Source organism: Acomys minous, assembly GCF_964271855.1.
Source record: "Acomys minous genome assembly, chromosome: 9".
Lineage (NCBI taxonomy): Eukaryota > Metazoa > Chordata > Mammalia > Rodentia > Muridae > Acomys > Acomys minous.
Window position 1 is genome coordinate 29,367,098 of NC_140490.1, and position 9,920 is coordinate 29,377,017.

A 9,920-nucleotide genomic window follows, 5' to 3' on the forward strand; every position below is an offset into this window, starting at 1 on the left:
AAAGATGGTGAAAAATCTCAAAAGTCCAGCAAGCATGGTAAAAGCAAATACTTACATGAAGTCACCATTCATTCAGTATTTTTTAAAAAATACCAATCCCATGCTGGTGAGTTGTTAGCCTTAATCTTTTTTTGTTTTGTTTTGTTTTTGTTTTTGTTTTTGTTTTTCAAGACAAGGTTTTTCTGTGTAGCCTTGCCTGTCCGAGACTCACTTTGTAGACCTGGCTGACCTCGAACTCACAAGATCCCCCTGTCTCTGCCTTTGCCTCCTGAGTGCTGGATCTAATCAGCCACTATGCTGGGCTTCAAAATTAGTTTTAAAAACATGCAAAGCCCTAAATGCTAAGAGTAAGATAATTTTCATTTAGATATATCATTTATCTAGATAGAATCTAGATTAAAAAGCAAACAAAAATTTAGATAGCATTCTATCATTAAATATGTAAAATACCAATTCACCTCTCTGACATTTCACTGAGTAAATTCTAAAATTCCTGATACTACCAAATGATTTACTTTCAGCATCATGTAGCTTTAAAAAGTTAAGCCCTAAAACAATGCTTTCTTTAAAACAAGCAAATCAGTAAATAATGTTGAAAGACAGAAAAAAAAACAAAAATCCACAACAACCAGAGCAGTTTACTATGTCAGCAAATCTGCACTCTGTAAATGGGCCAAGAGAAAATGGTCAAAGGGAATGAGAAGCAACTACCAGAAGATGGCTCTCATGTCCAGTGAGACGGCTTAGTGGGCCTGCTCTCAGGTCTGATGGCCTTAGTTCAATCCCTAGTACCCACATGAGGGAAGGAGAAACTGACTCACACAAGTTCTAGTCTGACCCGCACACATATACACACATAGTAAATAAACGAGTAAAATTTAATTAAAAAGAAGCTCTCTTTGGAGCATCATGGACTGTCAGATCAAGTACACAAACATATGTATCTGCATGTCCTGTACATGCCAATCTGGAGCTAATCTCCAGGGAGTAGAAGATGAGAGAAATGTGTGTGTGTGTATTTAACAATGCACCCCAGGCAGAAAGGAGATGCGGGAGACAGAATACAGGTTTCCTTAAGGTGAGGCAGGGACTAGTTAGCAAGCTGAGGGGCCATGTTAATTACTTCCCTTCATGGCAAAGAAGGGCCAAAGGAACACTGTGACAACGCCAAAGGCTGAGATTCTCCAAGGCCATCACACACGAGAGATGTCAATCATCAAGCTTTGCAGAAAACTGACAAAGTGAGAACATCTTTAACAATGAATGAAATTAACTAGTGACGCACTGCAGTACAGTGCTAAGACAGGAATGCCATGAAGGATTAGTACCAACTTACTGACTTGAGGCTTATCCTACCGCGATATACATTAGACAAGCTGCCATACCAAACGAACAAAGTACATGGGGACAGCAAACAGCATGGGAGTGACTGGATCAGGTAGAATGTGGCTTGGTGATGTCATTAGTCTATACTATCCTTTTATTTACTAAGGGAAAGAGGCTGATCTCATGGGATCTCATGTGGCTTGGGCTAGTTTTCTGCTTCCTATGTGGTTGAAGACAGCCTTGATCCTCCTGCCTCCATCTCCCAAGTGCAAGGCTTACAGGCATGTACCACTGCCACACCTGATTAAACCTAGGAATGTGCAAGTGATGGTCCACAAGGCAACTGCAGTGGTTGTCGACACTAAGCATGAATTTTGAAAGGCTTTTATGTTTTTAAATACTTGAAAATAGCTATCTTGCCAGGCACAATGGTGCACGCCTGTAATCCCAGCACTCAGGAAGGCCGAGGTAGGTGATCTCTGTGAGTTCAAGGCCAGCTTACAAAGCCAGTCCAGGACAGCCAAAGCTATACAGAGAAACCCTGTCTCAAATCAAACCAAACCAAACATAAGAACCACAAAAAACAAACAATCTTGTGGCACATAAAGACTTTGTGAAATTCCAATGGTGGTATCCATAAATGAAGTCTTACTGTAACCAAGCCAAGCCATTCATTTTTCACTGTAATGGTGGGGTTGAGTAAGTAGAGAAAAGGAGACATATGGCAAAGTTGAAAATATTCACCCTCTGATCCTTCACAGATGCTGTTCTTAGCCATAAAACCAAGTAACTTGTAAACAATTTACAACTCCAAATTTGTGAGGTTTTCTTGGTTTGGCCAATAACATAGGCAGAATTTTAACATAACCTTCCAGTCTCACTAACTCCATCCCACAAGCAATAAGCAAGTTCTGACAGGTCCTATAGACGCTGGAGTGCCAGCCATGGCAACAAGACGTAAAACAACTTCCTGAATTGAAACTGGCTGGCAAGGTGTGGGTAAAGGTATTTACCACCAGCCTGACATCCTGAGTTTGATCCCCAGGAAAAGTAATTTCTGCTACTTGTCCTCTGATCTCCACCTGCACACTATGGCATGCTCACTTGCACACAAAATAATTTTTAAAATTATAATAAAAAATCTTTAAAAGAAAGCAGGATAAGCCAGGTATGGCAGCACATGCTTTTAATCACAGCAGTCAGGGAGGCAGAGGCAGGCAGATCTCTGTGAGTTTGAGGTCAGCCAGGTCTACAAAGCGAGTCCAGGACAGCCAAGGCTACACAGAGAACCCTGTCTCAAAAAAAAAAAAAGATATTTCAGAATGCCAGTGAGAGAATGATGATCTAAGATGTCCTTTGAAATGGAGTCTGATATATTTTCTAAAGATTGCTGCCACATCTCCCAAAATGTCTACCACCTGTAACACACCTCGGGCCCTAGGAAAGAGCCCGGTCTTCTGGGCCTGACAGCCTACTTAATAACCATCTTCTCCATTTAAGAATTCTGGTCCACACTGGTCCAAGGTAAACACATTAGAGATTTCAGGAAATGAGAGTCAAACACCAATTCCAGTTGAAAACCAACACTGATTACCCCACACAGAAGCAGCAGACACAAATCTCTACAGGGATGAGAACAGCTGAAGGTGACACAAACAGCAGAAGTAAATGTATCTGTAAGGCAAGGCATTGCTTTGTTTTGTCTCTCAACATAGCCCTGGCTGTCGTGGAACTATGTAGACCAGACGGGCCTGGAGCTTACCTGCCTCTGCCTCTACAGCTAGGATTTAAGGCATGTACCACCATGCCAGGCCCAAGGTATTGAGATACCTCATTCATACACCTCAAATTCTTTTGACTTATAATGCCTCTGCTTCCTTCAATACTGAAGGACAATATAATCCAGTTCTGTCACACTTGTTTTCCCTATAAAGAAAATCAACCTAGATACTAAGTCAGAGGGTTTTTTAATGACCAAGGGAGCTGGAAGTGCAACCCAGTGCTGGAATACTTGCTTACCATGTGTGAGATCCTTAATTTCCTTCACATCACAGAGGATCACACTGGGCAACTGAAGTTACAGGTGTGCCTTCTACCATAAACTCCCTGGGGACCTTGTGAGGTGATGACACACGTTTTAGGGGTGATGAACTAGAGACACATTTTCAATTTTTAACTTAGATTATTTTGTATTTATTTTTTTACTGTGTATTTTTTAAAGTTTTTTATTAATTTACTCTTGTTACATCTCAATGGTTATCCCATCTCTTGTATCCTCCAATTCTTCCCTCCCTCCCATTTTCCCCTTATTCCCTCCCACTCTGTTGCCTCATATTTGACCATATCCCCTGGAGGGGGAGACCTGGTGGCACTCAGAGGAAGGACAGCAGGTTACCAAGAAGAGACTTGATACCCTATGAGCATATACAGGGGGAGGAAATCCCCCTCAGGAACAATTATTTTGTATTTAAACTACAAATGAAAAAACAAATGTTAAAAGTATGTCCCTCACAGAAAAAGCAGCTCCCTGTGCAACAGCCCATCTTCTGTGCTGTCAAACACAGCACTTCCCACGCACGCCCCGCCCCCAATATTCTACAATATGAGGAACACTCACTCACTCCTCTCCCATTTTTGAAAAGTTGACTTTGAAAAGGCATTTTGTATGAGAATGCCTAAGCTGCGTGGAAATAATGTATATTATAAGCATATCCCACAACTGTACATAATGGTAAACTCATCTTGTGTGCTAATCAGTGTGCTCAGAACTTCATGCAGAGACCTTCTAGCTCCCAGAATACCTCTACTAGGTAGGCAACATCCAGATGGAAAATTAGAAGGCCAGCAAGAAAGGAGGCATAGAAAGCAGAAAAAAAAAAAAAAAAAAAACAAGCTTGAACTTCATTCTGATTTAACTCAGAAGTTGTGTTTTTCCAACCAGGTTCTGCTGCCAAACAAAGGCACAAATACATTTCCCTCCGTGTCATTATCTCCCAGGCAAATTGCAAAATTGCTACAGCAGAATAAAAGAGCGGAGTTACATGAACCATTTATTTTAAAGGCTAGCGTCAAGTTCAACTCTGTTTATTCGGTTGCAGTTTACGTAGCACAAATCTTTAGCTACCATAAAGACTGTCACAGTGAAGCAGAACACATGTCAGGCTGGCTTGCCTTATGTGCGTATCTGGTTTACCAACAAACTGCCAAAGTTTTGCCATGGAACAAAATGGAAGCGCCTTGCACCTTGAACACCACATAATCAGACAGGAGACAACCTCTAAAAGTATACAGAACAAAGATTGGGTTTGTTGGTTTTTGGTCTTAGAAATAATTGTTTTCTGTGTAAGTCAGAAAAGAGTAATAGTTGCTGCTGGTTGGAGTGCAATCTAGTGCAGCCACTATGGAATTGGTGTGGTGGCTCCTCAGAAACCTAGAAACAAATTCACCACATGATCTGGCTATACCATTCCTGGGCAGCTTCCCAGGGCCTTCATATGCTACTACAGAGAACTCATCCATGTTCACCGCTACCCTACACCCTATAGCAAAAGAGCAGAAACAGCCTGGGTGTCCAGCAATGGATAAACAGACAATGAAAACGTAGTATTTTACACAATGGAATTCTATTCAGCTACAAAGATGATTGAATTTTTGAAACTTGCAGCTAAATAGATGAAAGAAGACATAATTATGTCTGAGGTAACCCAGACTGAGAAAGACAAATATCACACATTGTTCTATCTCCTATGAGGATGCTAGCTTTGAATCTTTAGCTATGTGTACTTAAACTGGACTACGCAAAGACGGCAGGAAATAGTAAGGGATCGTGGAAAAGGCAAGGTTTCAAAGAAGGGGGCTAGAGCAATGGTGGTAAGGCGGGAGAAAGGGAAATAGTGCAACAGGCGTGGGCATGGGAAGCCAGGGTAGAAGAGGGAAGGATAACACTAAATACCTTTGTAGAAGCATCCTAAAATACATACATACATAAATAAATACAAACATACATACATACATATGTATGTGTATATATATATGTACACACACACACACACACACACACACACACACACACACACACACACACGGAGGTTAATGCAAGTCACCTACTAACAGGCAAGGGAGGTGGGAAGGGACAACAATCCATTCCCCAGATAGCTCAGGCTATCAAATCAAAGCCCAGAGCCAGGAATGAGTTACTTTTTTTCTGGGATGTTGGTCTGTGAGTTCCAATGGAGTCCCAACCCCCCAAATTGTAGAATATTACCACAGTTCTTGTCATCCTTCCGAAGCTGATGGTAAGACCCTACTGCTGAAGATGCCACACACCTGACACACAGAACATAGGGGGAGAAAAATCACCAACTGTCTTCACCAGCTATAAGAGCTGCAATAATGACCACCCTGATAAAATGTGTCTACTCTGGGAGAAGCCAAGCAATTTCTTGTTGGATTTAAAGCCTGCTCCACAATATGGACCCTAAACCTGTTAATGATAACTGGGACAAAAATATGTAGCATCTAAGGAGAAAGGCTCTCAACGAGAACCCAATACTATTATTCTGCTATGTGTACATAATAATAAACTGCCCCTGAGTTCTTATCTTTACACTCACAGGTTTGTGTATCTCTCAACATTCTTCAGAGAACCATCCTTTTGCAGTAGATGGTGGTTAGTACAGAGACTTAAAACCAGTTGATGTGCACATAAGAGACTGTGGAGTGCTCAGATGGCTAAATGGGACATCTGTATCTCTACCCCAAGGCTTAAGGAACAACTAGGAAGGGTGTGTGTGGAAAGATTTTAAGAGCCACAGAAAGCAGATGTACAAGATCAAGGCCATCCGGAGAAGAACGGGGAAGAGGTTTATGAACTGCCACCTCTATGCGAGGAGTTATTGGCACCTGATGGCTGCTGGGAGAGGGGACGTTAGTTTCCTTCAGCGATGAGAGGCCTGAGAGGCTACCCATGCTCAGTAGATGGCCCCACACGCATAGACACACAGGAAGAACTATTTTTTTTTTTTTGGTTTTTCGAGACAGGGTTTCTCTGTGTAGCCTTGACTGTCCTAGACTCACTTTGTAGACCAGGCTGGCCTCGAACTCACAGCGATCCGCCTACCTCTGCCTCCCGAGTGCTGGAATTAAAGGTGTGAGTTCGCATTTCTCAAAATGGGGGCTAGTGGGCTGGAGAGACGGCTCAGTGAGTAAGGGCACTGGCTACTCTTCCAGGGGACCCACATTTGATTCATGGTACCCCATAAATCATAAACATTTGTAACTCCAGCTCCAGGGGGTCTGATACCCTCTTCTGTTCTCTGTGGACAGCAGACATGCACAGCATGCACTGACATACATGCTGACAAAACACCCATGCATATGCCATCAAAATAATATTTAAGCGAGACAGAAAGAGACAGAGACAGAGACAGAAACACAGAGAGAGACAGACAGAAAGACAGAGAGAGCAAATATGAAGTTGGAGGAAAAAGGAGGGCTGGACAAGAGGGAAGGGGAGTGGAGTTGATGAAAACACATTATATACACGCATGAATATTAAAGGAAATACTTGAATGATTGTATTCCATTTTATTTAGTAAAAAGGATTAATCTTTTTTTTTTGAATGCTGGATCTATTTCAACGTTGTATCCTCTCTGCATAAAAGTACACATAAAACAAAAAGTATGAGTCACAACTATAGAGGGGATCAAAAATTGCTTGATAGGGGCTTTGGGAGGTTGCTCAGCCGTTAAAAGCACTTGTTGATCTTGCAAAGGGCCTGGTTCAGTATCCACATGGTGGCTCACAACCATCTGTGACTCTACTTCCTAGGCATCCAATGGCCTCTTCTGAGCTCCACAGGCACCAAGCACACACATGGTAGTAGTGCGCACGCACACACACACACACACACACACACACACACACACGTAGGCAAACAAACATAAAACGGAAAAAAAAATTTTTTTTAAAGAACTGGATGATACTTGCAGACCCGTAAAGGTCTACAGCCAAGATAACTCTTTCTCTGAAAGCAAGCTGTAGAAATGCCTACCTTTTTTTTTTCTTTTCACAAACCAAGTGTGAAAGCTGGTTCGTTTTTAATCAACTTGATATAAACCTCGACCTAACTAGGAGGAAGGAATCTAATTGAGAAATGCCTACAAAAGACTGGCCTGTAGACAAGTCTACGGTACAATTTCTTCCTGAAGACTGACGTGCGAGGGTCCATCTCACTGTGGGTAGCACCACTGCTGGGCAGGTGGTCATGAGGTGTTAATCACAGCAATAGAAACTCTAGCATCGACGCCAAGGAGGCTGACCAAACTGTCAGCTCTCTCATCAGTCTTTATATTTTCAAAAGGCAAATGTTAAATAAATACACTAACTTCCTTAGCTAGTATCTCACATTCTGAAAAAGAAAGGAACTAATGCCTGGAGTAAACTACTAAAAGTAAGATCTACAAGTTCAAGTCGGCTTTTTGGTAGCTTAAGCAAATACTTCCCAAGTCTGTGTTTCTGCCTGTCAAGACACACACAGACAAACACACACACTGGGAAAATAAGAAAAGAGAGAAAGAAAAAGAAGAAAAAATATGAGTAAGAAATAGAGTTTGGGCCCACCCTACTTTACCATCAGACACAGGTCAAGAAATGAGAAGATCTGAAATTCACTGCAAGCTGTTCTCTCAATGTACACCATATAATAAACAGAAAGCAGAAATTTTCAACTCATAGATTCTTGTCAGTACAATAATGAATTAAATTATATGGTTTGAAGGAATCTCCAGAGACTTCAAGAAGCTCTGATATTTCCTACCACTTGGTCTCCTATCACCTGAGCCAAGAATGTTCAGGAATGTTTAATTTCAAGTAGAGTCCAGGTCTTTTCAGTTACTTATTGTCTTATTACTTTAATTTTTTTTTTTCTAGAAAACTGTGAGCTATCAAATAAACTTACGGAAGGGGTCTGGCCAGGACCGGTCTGACAGAAGCTTAAGTCATGAGGCAACTCTATTTTCCTAAGAAAACATTAACAGTTATTTGACGTCACTAGATACTGTTTCAAAGTCAGCAAGATGCTGATAAGATCAAGAAATGTTCTTTAAAAGTGGCCTTTCACTATTTGACAGTTTCCATGTAAACAAGAAACCTCCCCACCCATTCGGTGATATTCCATTCACAATGTTTGATGCTACTTATTTGTTTGGTGGATTTACTTGTTTTTTTGTTTGGTTTGGGACTTTGTTGTTATCCTTTGGGGCATGGGGGCACCTATGTGGCCCTGGCTAGCTAAAATCTTCATATTCAGACCCAGATTGGAGTCAACTCACAGACCTGCCAGCCCAGATTGGAGTAAAGGTGTGGCCACCACCACCCTGCTGAATTTAAGGTTAATACTATCCTCACTCCTAATCAAGGAAATGAATAGGGTTCAACGTCCAAGGCCAATACTCTCTCGAAAGGTCAGGTGGGGGGGCGGGCAGCCTCAGCATTTAGAAGAGGTCAGTCATGCCACAAAATCTTTATTTAAGGTAATGTCTGCCTTCCTGACAAAAGTCAATAATGTTATTTGACAGACACATAGTTCCGCGGGCGCTATCATAACACTGAGCGATCCCAAGTTTTCTGCTGGAGAACTCAGGGAACACAGGACAGAGGCATGGATCCCACTTAAGAAAGGAAATCTGAACAACCAAATTGACTGCACACAACCGCTTTACACAGGATTCTGGAAGATGTAAGGGACTTGGGATCACAGAACTGGAAAGCAATGAAAACCCGAGTTCCAAAGTCAAACTCTATCAGAGCAACTGTGTCAGTCTCTCACCACCTACATGGTTCCACTTAGGACACTCATCGAAGTTGAACCGAAGTGATTTTTTTCAGAAGAGATGACCATATAACCTGCGGTGTGGTACGGAAATCTGTACTCCACACCAGCAAGCAACGTTTTTCAATGCGCAGCCACCTACCCCTGGGACACCACCTACTTTCAACTTCCCTTTAAGAAGCATTTTTTGGAAGAGCAAAGATACTATGAAAATGAAGGCACCCCATCTGGATTCCAGCACCGTGGGAGAACAGGGTGAGGGGTGAGGACCGCAAGCACTAAGCTCCCGGTCCGGTCCTGAGCAAAGTCCTACACCAGCCTTTCCCGGCACCTGCCAGAGCTCAGGAAGACAGAAGGCTTGCGGCGCCAGCCTCACTGGACCCAGGTTCGAGACCCGCCGCGGCGCTCGTGGGCGCCACCTCGGCAGCAGTCGCCGCGCCCCCATCCCACCGGAGCGGGCGTGCCCCGGCGGCCGAGGGGGCGGCGGTCACCTGGGACGGCCGGCGCGGTACACCCCGAGCGCGCGCAGCCCCGAGCTCACCTGACGGCTGGCCGCGGCCTCCAGGGCGGCCTGTGGGCGCGGGCCGGGCGGGCGGGACGACAGGGGTCCGCGGGCCCAGCCGCCGCCGGCCGCCCGCCTCGCCCTTCACCCGCCGGCCGCTCCGCGCCCCGGGAGCGCGGCGAGCGCGGGCAGCGCGGGTCCCGCGGCGGCGGCGGCGGCGGCGCGGCGCGACTCAGGAGTCGGAGAGGGCGGCCGCGGGC

General features: G+C 43.8%; 1 protein-coding gene across 2 annotated transcripts in view; it reads right to left on the reverse strand.

The window, feature by feature from the left end:
- The window catches only part of ATXN7 (ataxin 7), a 161,742-nt gene extending 151,928 nt beyond the window's left edge, over window positions 1-9,814 (reverse strand). For both annotated transcript variants that reach the window (XM_084797130.1, XM_084797127.1), the window contains exon 1: window positions 9,700-9,814. The gene's annotated coding sequence lies outside the window, so the exon portion shown is untranslated. The remainder of the gene's footprint in view (window positions 1-9,699) is intronic.
- Between the last annotated feature and the right edge of the window lie 106 nt (window positions 9,815-9,920).